This window comes from Prionailurus viverrinus, chromosome C2 (assembly GCF_022837055.1).
Source record: "Prionailurus viverrinus isolate Anna chromosome C2, UM_Priviv_1.0, whole genome shotgun sequence".
NCBI classification, from domain to species: domain Eukaryota; kingdom Metazoa; phylum Chordata; class Mammalia; order Carnivora; family Felidae; genus Prionailurus; species Prionailurus viverrinus.
The window spans coordinates 115172658-115193303 of record NC_062569.1 but is presented as its reverse complement, the minus strand read 5'-3'; positions in this window follow the sequence as shown (position 1 = coordinate 115193303).

Genomic DNA, 20646 nt, shown 5'->3' with positions numbered 1-20646 from the left:
TTGTTATTCATTGGGGAGTTTCCTAAGGATTAATCTAATTCTGCCATGGTCTGCATTCATTGTAACTCTTCATGCACTCACATACACGCAAGATATGCAAAAACCCTCACCTTGTTTCAGGAGAATTTACAGTAATCCAGGATTCTGGACTAACTGGTGTTTGAAAAACGAGTTGGTGGGGTAAAGTGCAGGCAAAATTCAGAAACAAGCCATCCTCTGAGTTCCTTCCATTCATCTCTTTATCCTTCTGAAACTGATATCCTCGCCCTTCTCTTTCTCTCAGTCATTTCTGGAGGCCATTTTGGTTTCTCTTACCCATTTTCCTAAGGAATATCTTATTCCATCTCCCAAAAGGAGACAAATGGTATCACTGGAAAGTCTATTATTTTGGCATTAAAAGTGAGAGGTTCTTTCAATCCTCATTTTCTGAAAAATGGGAAATACCTTTCCACCTAAAAGTGAGAAATATTAAGAAAAGGGACATGCACATTGAACTATACAATGAATACAGCAAGATATAACCTTGCTGCAGTATGATAAAATGATTAGACTTTATCCTCTAGGTAAGGAATGTTTTTTTTTTTTGTCTTGCATTATACAGTGTCCCTACACCAAGTGATGTCCTGATAAATCCCAAGAACCTGTAAATATGTTACCTTACATGTCAAAAAAAAAAGACTTTGCAGATGGATGTGATTAGGTTAAGGATACTGAGATAGGAAAATTATCTAAATTATTGATGTGGGCCCAATGTGATCACAAGGGTCATTATAGAGGAGATAGAAAAGGCATAACTAGAGAAAAATTGTTATGACAGCAGAAGCAGAGGGAGAGAGAGAGAGACTAGAAGATGCTATTCTAGATCCTTTGAAGATAAAGGATGGACCACACACCAAAGAATGCAGGCAGCCTCTAGAAGCTAGAAACGGCAATGGAACTTGTTCTTCCTTAAATCCTAGGGAAGAAATTCAATCCTGGTGACCATTTTAGACTTCTTTCCTTCAAAACTATGGAGAACTAGTGAAGGAGATTAGGTAGAGATTAAGATGCTGTTATGAAGTTATCCATGTGGGATTATGAAATCCTAGACTGAAGAGATTATAGTGTAAATAGCAAGAAAGGATTATTTATAAGGAGAAAATTTTGGATGGAATACAAATTATTTTTAGGGCCAAAGAAACATAAATAGTTTAAAACATATCCTTAGTTTGGGTTTTTTTTTTTTTCAAAAATTTTTTTTTAACGTTTATTTGTTTTTGGGACAGAGAGAGACAGAGCATGAACGGGGGAGGGGCAGAGAGAGAGGGAGACACAGAATCGGAAACAGGCTCCAGGCTCTGAGCCATCAGCCCAGAGCCTGACGCGGGGCTCGAACTCACAGACCGCGAGACCGTGACCTGGCTGAAGTCGGACGCTTAACCGACTGCGCCACCCAGGCGCCCCTTAGTTTGGGTTTTGAGCATGGATGAGTAGGATTACATAACTGAAAAATAGAAATTACAAAAAGCAAATGTGATTTGGGATTAAAACTGGTGAATTTAGCCTTCTGCACAGATTCACAATTAAGTGATCATTCATTCGTTTATGTATGTCATGTCAAATCGGGATAAAAAATAATGGTCAATACTATCTCAGGTAATCATAGAATATTGAAGTTAAAGATGGTGTTTGAGTGTTATAAAAATTCTACAAAGAGTTCTCTATATTTCCCTGGTCATCCTGCACTCTTTATAAATACCAAAGGCAATGATCCTCTCATTTTACTTGGATTCTGCAGAAAGGGAGGAATGTGTATTATCCCCAAATAGTCATAAAAAATTATAAGATTGCAAGATGATTATTTACTGTATACACATCTAGTCCATGGAGGTATAGGACTTGATTTAAATTCCTTAAAATTAGGATGAGTCCACAGTGCCTTCGTAGCTATTCTCCAAATGTTTGTAAGTCTTAGTTTAATGCATAATCAGTAAAAGCTCCAATATAAAGGGGCACTGACTGGCTTGGTCAGTGGAGTACACAACTCTTGACCTTGGGGTTATGGGTTTTGACCCCACATTGGGTGTAGAAATTACTTAAAAATCAAATTTTTAAAAAATCTCCATTATAAAAATAAATCCAAAATTAATCTCAAAATATATTTTTAAAAAGGAATACAAATAATATAATAATTCCTTACATAGCTGATGCTTAACTACAATAATGCACTTATAAATGCAAGAACTATAAAACAATTTCTTTTTACAATATTACTTGCAAATGAAAATGTAACTATGCCCAAACTTATCCAATTATCTGAATGTATATTATTTATATTAAATCTCAAAATAACTTTGTCCTTGTTCTGTTAGTAAAAACCCTAACATTTATTCCACTCTCAGCGATTATTACATTGGCACTCCTTTTCAATTACTCATCACATGATAACCATATAAAGTCTTTTCTGTCAGAAACCTTAACACCAATACATATAATAGAGGTTTATTTTGAAATTATTTTAAAAGAAAAACATTTAAAATAATGCGATTATAGGCATCTAGCTTTGCAAAATTAAATATTAAATAAATGTTTGCTACTTTTAGAAGGAATATATAGGCATTATCAAAAGCTTCTTTAACTTTCTCTATTGTCTTCTTTTATGAAACTGCTTAGCAATCCTCTATGCAGCTAATTCTAGCTTTCCACCAAAATTATCTATAAATAAGGAGAAGATAACACACTAAAAATAGTATTAAATTTTCTATTGAAATATTAGCCAAATTTAAAGTCAGATTTCTTATACCCAGACTTCTCCTCACCATAAAGAAGTTATCAATGATAAAAGAGTTATCAGCCTAATATTTGTTTTAAAACATTAAAAAAATAATTTGGAGAAACTATAGCAAATTTTAATTTTTTTCTTTTCCCATATCCTTTCTCACTTCCCTCCTCAAATAATGGCCCTCAATGCTTTCATGACAATTTATTTGGTCCACTAAGAAGAACATACCAAAGTACCCACAGAGAATGAATAAATTAATTGGGTCTTTAAGTAAATTTTAGAAACTTAATAGGACAACTAGATTTTTAAAAGCTGTTTTTATGGGCACATTTCATTGTTTGTTCCTTACTCTGAGCTTTAGGTATCAATATTTAATGAACAAAAGAAGCTGGGTAAAAAGTGTACCCACAATCCTAAATTGGCTTGGGAAAGTATGGTAGAATTACAAGACTACACTGTTTCAGGGTTAGGATTTGGGAAACCAGCAGTAAAGATGTGTATAGATAGACTAGATTTATGGAACCGGACTTCAAGAGACAATTTACACAAGAACTGGAGAGGTACTGAATAAGACATTAGGCTTTTAAGAAGGGTAAGCTTTTCATCATAGGAAAAAGGTATATTTATTTTTTAAATATGGACTGCTATCACTCTGGTGAGTTGGAAAAGAAACATGATATTTAATGTTAGTAGAGGGTTCCTGCCACCTCATCCCCTTAGATTAAGTCCCTAAGTGGGCTACTCTCACTCATGAGCTTATACAAATACTTTTTTTTTAATATTAGCAAACTGATCATAACTTTCTTCCTTCCTTTCTTTCCTTCTCTCTCTTTCTTTCTTTTTCTCTCTTGCTTTCTTTTTTCTTTCGAAAGATATCTTTATTTCTTCAACAAAGCCCTCTAACTGTGACTCTCTCAGCTTGTACAGCCCATATTTTCTGCAAGGATGAAACCCACAGCCTCCAGCATCGCCTAATTTAGTTTGTCAAGTAATTACAACTATAAACCAAAGCTTGCTGCTCATCTGTTTCAGGGCTGACCTACCTCAAGTCAGGGTGAGAGGGCAATGAAATGCAGGAGGATGACAGACACTCAGGGGTACTCCTGAGATGCAGGAACACCAGCATTAAGGGAAGTAAAACCAGCTTTGGATAGGGGCTCAGAAGTTACATCCCAGATGTGCTTACTGGACACAACAGGTCACCTCCTCATACTTTACAGACCTGGGCTTCCCCCTCCTCTGCTCCAACATCAAACAGAGGGTTGTTTTTCCAAGATGTACTGCCAACCCTGGACCCCAGGGACCTGTGCATTGGCCTCTGCCAAATTTTAAATGCCACCTCATGAAGAATAGCAGTTGACAATAGAAATTACGCAGTGATGTGGAGTCGGGTTCGTGCTGCACATCTGCCCGCTGCTTTTTATGAATCCTGCTCCCCCCTCTACCACACTCATGATAGCAACTTTGTACATAACTTTATAAAGAAAATACAGTGTGACCAAATAATTTATAAAGTATTCAAAAGTCAAGTAATTTAATGCATCAAGCACCAAGTTACTAATTTAGAGCCTTAAAAGGCATCTAAATCAACGAAGCATAGGTCACTGTCCTTACATGACACAACAGACAACTGGATTTAGTCCAAGTCTCTTACACACATGTGCGGCCACCTTGCTTTCATGTCTGTCAGTACTTTTTTCATATGGCAGAGAAATTAAACTATTCCTCTTTATGATCACTGTTGCTCAGAGTTATTTCTGGTATATGCAGCCAAAAGTAATACTAGCTAATATGGATACAGGTAGCATTATTTTCTACTTGACTTCTTTACCACAAAACTTTAAAAATAATTTTATGCATATTACTTCATAATATCATAAAGCATATATAACATAAATATATATAAAAACAAAAACAAAAGATATTTATACAAATGAATATTATTGTACATCAGTGACTAAGTATCAATACCCTGATGCTGATGAAAAAATGATATGAACAGTTTTTTTCAAAAAATAAATGACAATGTATATAGAAAGTATAAAAAGATCACTTAATATGCTATTATTTTAAAAATATGCAATGATATGAGTCAAATATATCTCAAAAAATTGAATGGAAAAAAATAGATAATTTTGTTTAAGTGAGATAGTGCATACCACATTTTGGAAATGATCAACCATCACTAATGATTGGAATGGGATCAGTACAGTGTTTGCAAGGAGTCTTTGGTAACAGATATTGAAATCATTCAAATACAGATAATATTTGAACCAGAAATTAAAGTTCCATAATTTATGTTTTATATTATATTTTCATAATTATAGAATTTCTCTTTCTTTTTGGTGTATCAAGTTCTTTGGGCATGTGTATTGTGCAAGTGTAACTCAAAGGCCAAAGTTTCCTTCATCCACAATCCAATAATTTATCAAAATACTTTTCTTTTGGATGAACTCCGCTGATCTTCCATTATTAATGGCAGTGCTTTCTTTCATAACTCTATCAGATATGCTTTGTGCTGTTTTGTGTCCTTGTTCAGATGTATAGACATCTGAGTCGTTATCAAAAATTGAACAAATATCTCTTTACCTTTCCTACCATCTTTGCTTTTCATAATAGTAAGACTTACCATCAAACATATATCAGTTGGAAGAATCAAGTTAATGAGAAGTCACCGAGACAATGAAATTCCAAATAGTAAGGATATTTTCTTAACAACTCCCTCAACTCCCATACTTGAAAAGTAGTCATATAAGTAACTCTTTGATAGAGAATAGGGTAAGGTAAGTTGGCTATATACACCATGCTTTTACTGGAGGCCAACCCATTACACATTACTTCAGCTGGGACATAACCATAGAACCAGAAAAGCATAAGCCCTGGATTCACTGTAGGCTGGACCTCAGCTTTCCCTCTTGACACAATGACTTACACATCACTTTTCTGAAGGGTTCCTCAATATTGACATTAAATGTTCATAATATCTTTTTGTGCTCTTCATTAGTAAACTTTAAGTCCAATAAGTACACTGTATTGATAAAAATTGTATTAATAAAAGTATATTAGGGACACCTGGATGGCTCAGTCAGTTAAGTGTCCGACTTCAGCTCAGGTCATGATAACACAGTTCATGAGTTCAAGCCCCACATGGGGCTCTGTGCTGACAGCTCAGAGCCTGGACCCTGCTTTGGATTCTGTGTGTGTGTCTCTCTCTACCCACCCCCCCCCCAAAAAAAAAACCCCGGCTCATGTTCTGTCTCTCCTCTCTCTCAAAAATAAATAAAAAATAAAAAACTATATTAGTACCTTGTGTGTATTTCTTTCATAAACTTGAAACCTATAAAAAAATCAAATAGAAAAAATATGAAGAAAACTAAGTTTATGCATATTAGAGATGTTAAATATTATTGCTTTTACAATAATAAAACCACCAAAAGTGTTTCTCCACATAAAAATGTATAGAATTATTGTTTAATAACACTGTATGATAAGGAAGCAATGCTTAGATGCATACATAAATATTTTCATTCATTGTGAAAACATAAGGAATATATGCTTTCAGTTTAGACTCCCTTAAATCAAAGACAGGAAAGCAGTCACAGAATACCATTGCATCATTTATATTGCCCTATTTGCTAACAGATCATTTTAGAGTGTTTCCTTTTTTAAAAAATCACTAGTCACAATATATTTTTTTCGAAGATAGAAAAATGTGCTTGTGTTCTACTTATACTCACCAACTTCTCTAATAAAATTGAAGGTAGCCAATGTTCATTTAAATGATAACTAATAAAAGAAGCATATATTTTAACTATGAGAGAATACAAAATGGATAAAAATAATTGGGTTTCAATGCAAATACAAATACAATGTATTTGATGCCATAAAAGTAGCATATTACTGTGTTAAAAGTATATAGCTTCGTCCATCTTACCCTTTCACAAAAACTGTGGATACAGATCTGTCACTCTTCTTGACATAGCACCGACAACAGGCCTATCCCACAGAATGATGAAAACCTAATGCAATAAGAATGTCTAATCTTTGCAATCACATATTCTTTCCTTGAAGCTCTGCCAGCAAGTGTTTCCTCTGAGGGCAATGCTCAAACTTTTCATTACAAAACTCAAAACCACTTAAACTCACAGAATTTAGATACCCACATTTGCATTAAACTTGAAAGACTGGAGTTGAATTCATCTGGGGGGGTCTCTGAATCTCACTAAGAAATTATAAACCCTTTTTTTTTCTGTCTTGAAAATTAAATGCTCTGTGGATGGAGATCATTGGTTTTGTATCAGGTTTGACTTAGCATTCCCATTTCTTTTGGGATTCTGTGCTTTTATGGGATGTCATGAATACCTGAGTAAAAGACAAAAATACAGACAGGAATATTTGCTTAGAGCTCATTGTTGATAGGGAAAAATGTGTTTGAGCATATGTGTGTGTGTGTGTGTGTGTGTGTGTGTGTGTGTGTCTATATACCTGTCATGCCGTAGAAATTGATTTGCCCACTATATTATTAGGTGATGATATATATGATTTATTGTTCTCTTTGGGGTCACTTGAGTGCACTCAGGGACAGTGTTGAACTCTTAAAAAACTTTTTTTTTAAATTTTTTTTTAATGTTTATTTATTTTTGAGACACAGAGAGACAGAGCATGAACGGGGGAGGGTCAGAGAGAGAGGGAGACACAGAATCTGAAACAGGCTCCAGGCTCTGAGCAGTCAGCACAGAGCCCGACGCGGGGCTCGAACTCACATACTGCCGAGATCGTGACCTGAGCCAAAGTCGGACGCTTAACCGACTGAGCCACCCAGGCGCCCCTTAAAAAACTCTTTAAAACAAAATGAACTAAACTCATTTTAACATATTTCTGCCTGCCTTGAAAATCATAATGGAAAGTGACTTCTAGGAAGTTACCATTAAAAAAAAAAAAAAAAAAAAACTTCTTTTGTAAAAATCCAACATCACAAATGAAAAACTAAAACCTGACTCCCTCATTTTTTTTTCTTACTTAACATTCCAGAGAAAGATTTTAAATTTTTTTTTTCAACATTTATTTATTTTTGGGACAGAGAGAGACAGAGCATGAACGGGGGAGGGGCAGAGAGAGAGGGAGACACAGAATCGGAAACAGGCTCCAGGCTCTGAGCCATCAGCCCAGAGCCTGACGCGGGGCTCAAACTCACGGACCGCGAGATCGTGACCTGGCTGAAGTCGGAAGCTTAACCGACTGCGCCACCCAGGCGCCCCTCCAGAGAAAGATTTTAGATCAAGAGTCATCACAAATATTCTGTAAAATCTCAACTAAAAAATATTTTTATGCTTTATGGACCAGAGTCTTTGTTCCACCTACCCAACTGTGCACCAAAGCAACATGGTTATATAAAACTTTATTTACAAAAATAGGAAGTGAGGTATATTTGGCCTGTGGGCTCTAGTTTGTCAACCTTTGTCTTAAAGTATGAATATACGTAAATTACAGGAAAATTTAAGGTACAAAATCTAAATATTTTCCTATAATAATAAAGTATGCATGTATAATAAATCTATTCTTCTTAATGATTGTATATATTCGCATGGAAGCTTGTAAAACTGAAAATGATTCATTAATATTTTTGACATTCATTACAAATCACTATTTATAACAATATTTCTATTTCATTTTTCAGAAAAGAAAAAAGAACGAAGTGACATGGATGGAGCTAGAGTGTATTATGCTAAGCAAAAGAAGTCAGCCAGAGAAAGACAAATACCATATGATTTCACTCATATGTGGAATTTAAGAAACAAAGCAGATGAACACAAAGGAAAGAAAACAAATAGAGAGAGGCAATAAATAAAATAAATAAATAAATAGATAGATAGATAGATAGATAGATAGATAGATAGACATTGACTATAGAGAACAAACTGAGGGCTGATGGAGGGAGGTGGGAAAGGGATGATTTAATGGGTGATGGGCATTGAGGTGGGCACTTCTTGTGAGGAGCGCTAGGTATTACGTGTAAGTGATGAATCACCAAATTCTACTCCTGAAATGAATATTACACTATTTGTTAAGTAATTAGACTTTAAATAAAAACTTGGAACAAAAAAAGAAAAAAGAGTAGAATAAAATGTAAGGTTGATATAAAGGCAAATTTTAGTTTTTACATTTTTTAGATTAGTTTTTCTACCTAAATCTTACAAATTTGCCCAAAGTACTAAAATAAAATCCGTCTGTCAGATATTTTGCACATATTGTATGCATCCTTCTGCACATATTGTATGTTTCTTTTTAAAAATGAAACAGGTGACATCTAGGTCACCTAACCTATATGTAATTCAATGTGATATGAATTTACCTCAGAATATAACTTTTTAAAACTGGCTGGTTTTTGACTACGACATACTAGAAGTGAGGAATTTAAAAGAAGAGAAATGGACATAGGCATACACAAACAAAATGGTACACTGTTTACATATACTCACTCTCCATTTTGCCTCCTTAATAAGTGACAGCCAGGGTCAGACAATCTTATAGGTACCGAATCTTTTATTAAATAATTTCTGACCATTAGTATTAAGACCGGTCTCTGTCTCCAGCACTGAACTCTGACCTTTGTTACGCCATCACAACACATTTTCAAACCTATAAACTGTAGTAAATTAAAAGGAGACTCCATGTCAACAGACACTGTGATAGTAGTGTTCACTCCACTGGTTGGAAAGAGTGAATATTGATTTGACTGGTGTCGAAAGCAGGTTTCAGCAAAACCCGACAAGAAAAGATCAAGATGGGATAATTTTAAGTGGCTGAAGAACAGCCTTTACAGGACATGAATTTTTAAGGGTCTCTCAAACATCTCCCATTAAGACATTTTGGCCAGACGAGCAGGAAAGATAAGTTAAATTTAGGGCGTTTCTTTTGAAACAGGCTAACTGTATCAGATGACTTGAAAGTAGCTACAGTTAAGGGGGAAGAAGATGCTAAACTGAATACTGGGATTGGTAAATACATGACAGGTTTTTAATTTAAGAACTGTATCTAATGGGGGCCTTTGTGGTTACTTTCAAGCAGAAATAAATGAATGCTAATAGATCAAAAGGTTACAATGTTTCCATGGGAACTTGAATCAACACTGTGGCCTATAATGCCTCTAACTTCTTGATGGTTAAAATAGGTAACTGCAAGTGGGATTAAATTACCAGGTCAGGGGCGCCTGGGTGGCGCAGTCGGTTAAGCGTCCGACTTCAGCCAGGTCACAATCTCGCGGTCCGTGAGTTCGAGCCCCGCGTCAGGCTCTGGGCTGATGGCTCAGAGCCTGGAGCCTGTTTCCGATTCTGTGTCTCCCTCTCTCTCTGCCCCTCCCCCCGTTCATGCTCTGTCTCTCTCTGTCCCAAAAATAAATAAACGTTGAAAAAAAAATTTTTTTTTTAAAAATTACCAGGTCATATTGCAAATATATGCTTAAGTTTTAATAAACTATCAAACTATTTTTCATTTTATACTTCAATCAGCCAAGTAGGAGAGTTCTACTTATTCTGTGTGCCCCCATACAATTGGTATTGTTAGTCTTCTTCATTTTTGCTATTGAAGTATGTGTGTGCTTATCTCATTACAAAACTTTTCTTTTAAAAATGTATTGGCTATAATGTAGGTAAAACAGAAGCATGTGTTCTAAATACGTTATACTTTTGAGAAATCAACTTTATTGAGGCATTTTGCATAATGCAAACACATATTTTTAGTCTAAATGTGAATGAGTTTTGATAAACGTACGACCCCATGAAACCAGTACTGTCAAGATTATCAGGCATTTCCATCACCTCTAGCAGTTTTCTTATCCCTTTTGCTCACTGACCTTGCGTCCCTATCCACAAAATCATGGTTCCTCATGCTTCTTTTGGAAATGTAACAGTACCTTCTGGAAGGTGTTTGTTTGTTTGTTTGTTAGTTTTGGGTTGTTTGTTTGTTTGTTTTGTATAGTTTTGTTTTTGCTATTATGGTTAGATATATGTGCCATTCCAAGGTAAATTTTGTATTATTGTGAAGTTAGGGTCACAATTCATTTTCTTCCATATGGATATATATTGTTCATGAACCATCTACTGAAAAGACTATGCTTTTTCCTTAGAAATTTATCAACACTCAGTTGTGGGGGTTTATTTCTTGATTCCAATCCCCTTCAAATCTTTTGTCTGTTTGTCTGTCATTATGTCAATACCACATAGTCGTGAATATTTAAATGTTATAGTAAGACTGAAATCAAGTAATGTGAGACTCACATTTGTGTTGGAAGTGGTGGGTTCTTCTAAGTCTAAAATTCTATGATTTCATCAAATAATTCATTAATTCAACTAATAATTATGGCATGATTATTTTTATTGGCTACTTTGTTCTGCACTGAAGAATGAAAACGAGGAAAGTTTACCTGTCAAGACTTTATATTCTAAAATCTGATCTAGAAACTGTTAAAATAGAAATATATACCAAAAATAACAAAAACGGAAAATGTAGGAAATAATTTATCTGTAGAGTGCAGAAATTCTCACAAGGCTAATTATACCTGTAGTGGGATTGTCCATTCTCTTCCTATCACACAATAATCCAAAGCACAATAATGCAATCATGTGCTAGGAGACCACAGAACAAACACATTTGTTTCAATATGCCAAAGAAGATTGCTGTAGGTATAGTTAATTCAGTAGTGGGCCAGTGAAGAATGATGACCTATGAAAAATATCCAGGTAGTAAAAATTTATAAATGTTAATGTTCTATTGGATATGTATGTACAATGGCGAAGGAGAGTAGTTGTCAAAGACAACTGGAGGATTGTAACTGGGGTGAATAAATGAACTGGGTTATCATCTTAAACTTAGATTTTAATATAAGAAGGAGGAGACACAAGTAGTTGATAATTTAGAACATCATGCAGCTGAGGTTCTTAACAGGTATTTATGGAAAGGCCATTGGGTCATTATAATTAAGTGTTTGGGAAAGATAAGCAGCCTTTTAAATACCAGTGATGCATCCCTAATCACTTACCCCAGAAATTATCTCATTAAAGAAGTGAACTGGATCATAAATGTATTATGTCCATATTAAAATCACAGTCTTTGAAAGACTTATGTGAACATTCAGATGGATAGTACTTCACAATTCTATCATTTATATATTATTATTTAATTTGAATGCATATTTTGCAGTTAAGTTATTCATGAATATTCTGATATATATACTTCCTCAGAATTGATTCAGTTATAAGAGTCATATAAAGATGGAAAACAGTTTCATGGTTTTCACAACATCATCTTCCCCAAGGTCAACTTTTTCATCATTTAAAATTATTATTTCAGGGATTCAGTTAAGTAATTGCTTGAATACATGCATGAATAAAGAATAACTTCAAAATATTTTAGTCCTTTGAAGGTATACATCTACCCAATATTTATGAATAAATGGAATAGTCTCTTGGTAAAACAAGTATATAATTCAGGATCCTTGATTTTCAAGAAGCAACATTATATATTTTTCTACGACCTGTTACTCAGAAAATATAAACATCACTTTAATGAGTAACACTGAATATCTTTGTATTTGGTAATTTCTCTTAACAACAAGTATGATTTATCTGCAATGAACCTATTCTGGATACTTTGGAAGATATAAAAAATATTAATGGTAATTCAACAATTATTTTTCCAGTTGTGTTAAAGTATGTAACTAAATCAGTCCATGTCATCAGAATGCTGCATAACTATGCTATTTTACCATTTCACCTTCTCCATCCTTGATATTCTAATCCACCATTGCACTGGTTTTATTAATAATAAAAATTGCAAATACTTATTCAAAATTAATGATGTGCCAGATGTTTGGCTCAACCTATGCATTAATTAACTCATGACTCTCCAAAATGGGTTGTTTTATCTCTAGAGGTATTGAAAGTTTCTAAAGAAAGTGTGTGTTGCATAATCTGAAAGAATTCACTCCAGGCACACAACCTTCAAGTATCACAGTCTCTAAAACTTGTATTTCTTTAAGTGTCTATGTTGATGCTCATTCCCCTATCTTCTTTGCTCTTTCATAATGGCTTTTCCCCATATTTGGGGAGAAAAGCAGAATCTTTCACAGAATATTTCAAAAAACTTGTATTTATATTAAAAAATTAGAATATGAATAGAAAACTACTGATTAAAATAAGCTTCCAAGTAAGATGATGTATATTTATTGTTTTCAGGATATTTTGAAGGAAGACCTTCAAATATTGTCAGCTAATAGGTTATTAAAAATGATAATTGAGGGGCATCTGGGTGGCGCAGACGGTTAAGCGTCCGACTTCAGCCAGGTCACGATCTCGCGGTCCGTGAGTTCGAGCCCCGCGTCAGGCTCTGGGCTGATAGCTCAGAGCCTGGAGCCTGTTTCCGATTCTGTGTCTCCCTCTCTCTCTGCCCCTCCCCCGCTCATGCTCTGTCTCTCTCTGTCCCAAAAATAAATAAACGTTGAAAAAAAAATGATAATTGAGCACTGGAAAGACCATTTCTCCCACTACACACAAATTCAGATACTCAACAAAATCATGACTTTTCCTCAACTCAGAGAGTTAAAATCTTAAGAAGCAATCTATCCAGAAATTGGAATAAAGGCACATCCTGAAAAGGAGAGGTAGGAAGCAAGCATTTACTCGTGTGGGGCAGAGCATTGGAGGAAGAGATGCCAGGCACCATAAAAGCTGGTAAGAATAATGCAGTTAAAACTGTTAAGTTGCTAAAGGCTGAATGCAGGCTAGCACAAGACTATAGAAACCCTTGGAAAACAGAAAAAAGGGAAATTCACATTCACTCACAGCATCTATTCCACAAACCTCACCAGTTACAAGAAACATAGGAGGGAGAGAAATTCTCCCTCTTGGTGTGGACCTATGAGAGAAGAGCATCAGAGACTCGGAGGGAGAAAATAAGCTTCACCCCATAACCTTAACCCACATCTTCCCTCCAGAGCCTTAAAGCACTAGGCAGCAAACTATCACCCTAAAGGCACAGTGAAAAGATCTATTTGAAGGAAAAAAAAGAATCAAATAAAACACTTCTACTCCCTGGAAAGGGACAGGAAACCCTCTTTGGACCAGATAAATTGGACGTATTCAACCATCCTATAAATACAGGGTAAATTAGAGCCCTTTTTCAAGACTCAGAGACATGGGCTCTGAATACAATTTAGGCTGAATAAAACAGAAAACACTCTGTTCTTCTCACTACCCCAAAATGCCTAGGAAACACCAGGAAACATACAACAGCAGTCTACCACTAGTGGCAAGACAAGAGAAAGAAGAAGAATCTTTCTAAAGAGTAAGCTTATAAGGAAAGCCTAAAGCAAATGATAAAATGAGAAAATTAAGTAAACCTCTCAAGCAGTGAGCCACCCCACCCCAAAACACACACACACACACACACACACACACACACACACACACACGGTAAAGCTAGAGGATTTGAATCTGGTGCTATACTAAGGATAATCATGGAAACAAGGAAATCCATACCCAGAAAATCTCTCTTATGGTATTCTCCATCTAAAGTGTCACTTAAAGGTTAAGGGGTGCCTGGGTGGCTCAGCTGGTTAAGTGTCCAACTTTGGCTCAGATAATGATCTTGTGGTCCGTGAGTTCCAGCCCCACATCTGGCTCTGTGCTGACAGCTCAGAGCCTGTAGCCTGCTTCTAATTCTCTGTCTCCCTCTCTCTCTGCCCCTCACCTGCTCATGCACTGTCTCTCTCTCTCTCTCTAAAATAAATAAATAAATAAATAAATAAATAAATAAATAAATATTAAGAACATTTAAAAAAATAATAATGTGTCACTTAATGGTTGAGCCTGGATACCCAGTACATTAATGGTCCATTACAAGGAACTGGAATTGAAAGAAGCTTTATGAGTCTTAAAGGAAAATGGATCAAGTCCAATAATCAACTTGGCTATATGCTTTAGCCAGTCATGAGCAATTATAGCCAGCTGGTAAATTCAGAGTGACCAAGGAGGCAAATATGATATTAAGAATACAAGCCTTATACAAAAAAGGATTTAAGTTTCCTCAAATCATTTTTAAAGAAAAAAATAAGAAAATTAACAGGCGTGCCTGGGTGCCTCAGTCAGTTAAGTGTCCAATTCTTGATTTTGGCTCGGGACATGATCTCAGAGTTGGTAAGTTTGAGCTCCAGGCTCTGTGCTGACAGTGTGGAGCTGTTTGGGATTGTCTTTCTCCCTCTCTTTCTGCCCCTCCTGAGGGCTCTTGTTCTCTAAAATATTAAATAAACAAACAAACAAACTTAAATTAAAAAAAGAAAATAAATAACAAAGAATGCAGGTCAAAGCACCATAAGATGATCTTGTCCCAAGGACCTTGGTAAAGGCTGTTTCCTTTTGAAGACCTTCTGCTTTCAAGGGATGGCAGCAAGAACCTTTGCTTGGGTTCTAGAAGTAGGGACAACATTCCAGTACTCTGAGTATTATTTATGCCTCATTAATTGGGAGAGATGAATCCAAGAATAAATTCCTTTAGGTTTATCACCGCCTTATGGCTATCAACACCTAACACAGTTCTTTGCACTAAGATCTGACAACTTTCACTCTCTGATGTTTCTTCCCAAAGATCAGATTTGGGTCTTAGGCCATGCACAATTGCTTAGGAGAAGATAGAAGAAAGATCACTGGTATATGTTGAAAAGACGTCAAGGTGTATTGCATGACTCCTCTATAATATTTGGCTATGTCTACTTGTTACAGTGTAGGGTGTAGACTCAGAAGTGATATTCCCTCGGGACACCTGGGTGGCTCAGTAGGTTAAGCATCCAACCTCGGCTCAGGTCATAATCTCATCGTTTGTGGGTTCCAACCCCACTTTGGGCTCTGTGCTGACAGCTCAGAGCCTGCTTAGGGTTCTGTGTTTCCCTCTCTCTCTGCCCCTCCCCTGCTCATGCTCTGTCTCTCTCTCTCTCTCTCAAAAATAAATAAACATTAAAAACTTAAAGAAAAAGAAGTGATATTCCTAGATGCATAGGCCAATCTGTCCCTAACTCATAGGGGAAATGTTGAAGTACCCAAGAAGGATCGGATCTTATTGTTATTAAATCACTGTCTATAACATATTAAACTAGAACTCAATAATAGAAAGATACTTAAAATCCCCATATATTTGGGGGAAAATAATATATCTCTAAGTAATTCATTGATCAAAGAAGAAATAGAAAAGAATGTTATATTCAAATTATAGAAAAATACAAGTGCAGTGAATCAAAATTTAAGTTGTGAAGTTAAGTGGCAGCAGTGAACACTTACTTAGAAGAGATATTAATGCTTACTTAGAAGGTCATATTAATGACCTAACCTTATTTCAAATCTAGAAGAGAACAGGAGCAAATTAACCCCAAAACAAGCAGAAGAAATAAATACTAAATAACAGTCTATTAATGATAGTGAAAACAAAAAAGACAGAGAAACCCCTAGAGAATCAATGAAATCAATAACTGATCCTTTGAAAAAATCACCAAAATTGATCAATTCTCATCATAGTGAATAGAAAAACATACATACACAAATTACAAATATTAGGAAGGAAAGAGGAGAAATAACATCATACTTTACCAATATTAAAAGGATAATAAAGAAATATTACAAATTTATGTCCATAAATATAAAAATTTAGATGAGATACTATAATTATTGAAAAATGCAAACTAGTAATCATCACTTAAGAAAAATTAATAATCTGAATAGTTTTATATTTATATTGTACATGTAGTTCACACTAAGAAAACCCCTGGCCCTTCTGGTAAATTTTACCTATTTTATTTTATTTTATTTTATTTTATTTTATTTTATAAGCTTTTATTTAAATTCCAGTTAATAACATACAGTGTTATATAAGTTTCAGGTGTACAATATAGTGATTCAACACTTTCATACAACACCTAGTACCCACCACAACAAGTGCATTCCCTAATCTCCATCACCTATTTGACCCATCCCCCTGCCCACCTCAACTGTGGTAAACATCAGTTTGTTCTCTATAATCTATTCAAAGTCTGTTTCTTGGTTTGCCCCTCTCTCTCCTTTTTCTTTCCCTTTGCTCTTTTTTTTTTCTTCACTTCCACATGTAAGTGAAATCATATAGTATTTTTCTTCTCTGACCTATTTCACTTATCATAATGCTCTCTAGATCCATCCATGTCATTGCAAATGGCAAGATTTTGTTCTTTTTATGGCTGAGTAATATTCACTGTGTGTGTGTGTGTGTGTGTGTGTGTGTGTGTGTGTGTGTATAGATATATGATAGATAGATGATAAATAGATACACACACACATACCACTTCTTTTTTATCCATTCATCAGCTGATGGACACTTGGGCTGTTTCCATAATATAGCTATTAATGCTGCTGTAAACATTGGGGTGCATGTATCCCTTTGAATTCGTATTTTTGTATTCTTTGGATAAATACCTAGCAGTGCCATTGCTGGATTGTAGGGTAGTTCTCTTTTTAACTTTTTGGGTAACCTCCATATTGTTTTCCAGAGTGGTTGTACCAGTTTGCATACCCACTAACAGTACAAGAGGATTCCCTTTTCTCCTTGCCAATGTCTGTTGTTTCTTGTGTTGTTGGTTTTAACCATTCTGACAGGTGTGAGATGATACCTCATTGTAGTTTTGATTTGTATTTCGCTGATGATGAGTGATGTTGAGCATCTTTTAGATGTCTGTTGGCCATCTATATGTCTTCTTTTGAAAAATGTCTATTCATGTCTTCTGCCCATTTTTAATTGAATTTTACCAAACATTTAAAGAAGAAACAGTACCAATTCTGTAATAGTATAAACTTGTCCAGAAAATAAAAGAGGTAAGAATATTTTCCAAATTATTCATCAGACTACTGTTTGCTTAATTCAAAAATCAAATACTGAATGAGAAAAAAGGATTAGACTAATGTCCCTCATGAAAACACATACACAATTCTTTACTAAAATAAAACACATAAAACATAAAATCCAACAACATGTAGAAAGTACAAAATAATACATCATAACCAGTTTTAGTTTAACCCAGGAATATAAGACTGCTTCAATATTTTAAAATCAAACAATGCAATTTACCATATTAATAGACAAAAATTAAAACCCATATCTTTTTTTTTTAATTTTTTTAACGTTTATTTATTTTTGAGAAAGAGAGAGACAGAGCATGAACGAGGGAGGGTCAGAGAGAGAGGGAGACATAGAATCTGAAACAGGCTCCAGGCTCTGAGCGGTCAGCACAGAGCCTGAAACAGGGCTCGAACTCACCGACCGCGAGATCATGACCTGAGCTGAAGTCAGATGCTCAACCGACTGAGCCACCCAGGCGCGCCAAAAACCCATATCTTAATAGATACATCAAAGTTCTCTAACAACACTAAACATTGATCCATGATAAGCAGTGTAAGCAAGGAATAGAAGAGAATATCCTCAACCTGATAAACAATATCAAAAACAATCACACACACACACACACACACACACACACACACACACACACACCAAACTACAATGAACATCAAAACCAATGGTGAAAAACAAACTGATTTTTCCCAAAGCTTAGAACAAGGTGAGGTTATATAATCTTCAATATCATATTGGAGGTCCTAATTTGTGCAATCAGGCAAGAAACATAAACACAAAGTATACATACTGGAAAGAAAAAAAAATGTTCTATTCACAGATAACATACCTATCTATGTAGAATATGACAGAATCTACAAAAAAAGTTATGTGAACTAAGAGTAAATTTAATAATGTCACAGCATGCAAGGTTATACCAAAATAAATTATATTTTAAACACTGATTGAAAATTAAAATTAAAAATTTTTTTTAACATTTATTTATTGTTGGGAGACAGAAAGAGACAGAGCATGAGCAGGGGAGGGGCAGAGAGAGAGGGAGACACAGGTCAGGTTCCAGGCTCTGACCTGTCAGCACAGAGCCTGACACGGAACTCAAACTCACCAACCATGAGATCATGACGTGAGCCAAAGTCGGACGCTTAACTGGCTGAGCCACCCAGGTGCCCCCAAAATTAAAAACTTTAAAGTACCATTTTCCATAATATAAAAAAATATGAAATAGTTATAATCTATTAAGACATGTAAAAGAACTGTATGCGAAAAGTATAAAATACTGATGAAACAATCAGGAAACCCAAATAAATAGAGCTATATACTATGTTCATGGAATGAAAGTCTCCATAGTGTCAAGATGGAAATTTCACCAATCAGAACTATAGATATATTATAATCCCAATAAAAATCCAGAGTGAGTTTCTTGTCATAGAAATCAATAATTCCTCCTAAAGGAACTAGAACAGGCAAAATACATTGAAAACAGTTATATGTCATAAACTACATGATTTTAAGACATAATGTAAAGCTATAGTAGAAAGTTTGTATTGTTAAAAAGATAGACTCACACATCGACAGAAAAGAATAAAGAGTGTAGAAATAAATCAATATATATGGTCAACTGATGGCCAACGATTTTGCCAAATTCTGTCAAGAATGCAGAGTAACTGAAACTCTCATACATTGCAAGTGGGAATGTAATTTAATACAATCACATTGAAAACAATTTAAATGTTAGTTAAAAGTTAAATACCCAAAAAGTTTAGGTGGCTCAGTTGGTGATCCTGCGGTTCGTGGGTTCAAGCCCTACATTGGGCTCTGTGCTGACAGCTCAGAGCCTGAAGCCTGCTTCAGATTCTGTGTCTCCTCCTCCTCTGCCCCTCCCTGCTCGTCCTCTGTTTCTCTCTGTCTCTCTGTCTCTCTCTCTCTCAAAAATAAATAAGCATTAAAAAAAAAGCTAAATATCCACCCAACATATGACCCAACAACTCCTCTGTATATTAATTAAGTAAAGTGAAACTTTATGAACACACAAAAAACCTGTATGACAATGTTTATAGCAGATTTAGTAATAATAAATAATCCAGTGAAGAAATGGGCAAAAGACATGAATAAACACTTCTCCAAAGAAGACATCCAGATGGCCAACTGACACATGAAAAAATGCTCAACATCACTCATTATCAGGGAAAGACAAATCAAAACCACAACAAGATACCACCTCACACCTGTCAGAATGGTTAACATTAACAACTCAGGCTACAACTGATGTTGGCAAGGGTGTGGAGAAAGAGGATCTCTTTTGCACTGCTGGTGGGAATGCAAACTGGTGCAGCCACTCTGGAAAACAGTATGGAGGTTCCTCAAAAAATTAACAATAGAACTATCCTATGGCCCAGCAATTGCACTACTAGGTATTTATCCAAGGGATACAGGTATGCTGTTTTGAAGGGGCACATGCACCCCAATGTTTATAGCAGCACTATCAACAATAGCCAAAGTATGAAAAGAGCCCAAATGTCCATCGATGGATAAAGGAGATGTACTCCATACATACAATGGAGTATTACTCAGCAATCAAAAAGAATGAAATATGAAATCTTGCCATTTGCATCTACATGAATGGAACTGGAGGGTATTATGCGAAGCGAAATTAGTCAATCAGAGAAACACAGTATCATATGACTTCACTCATATGAGGATTTTAAGACACAGAACAGATGAACATAAGGGAAGGGAAGCAAAATAATATAAAAACAGGGAGTGGGACAAAACTTAAGAGACTCTTAAATATGGAGAATAAACAGAGGGTTGCTAGAGGGGTTATGGGAGGGGGGATGGGATAAATGGTTAAGGGGCATTAAGAAATCTACTCCTGAAATCACTGTTGCACGATATATTAACTAATTTGGATGTAAATTTTAAAAATAAAATTTAATTAAATTTTAAAAAACAAAAAATAAAATAAA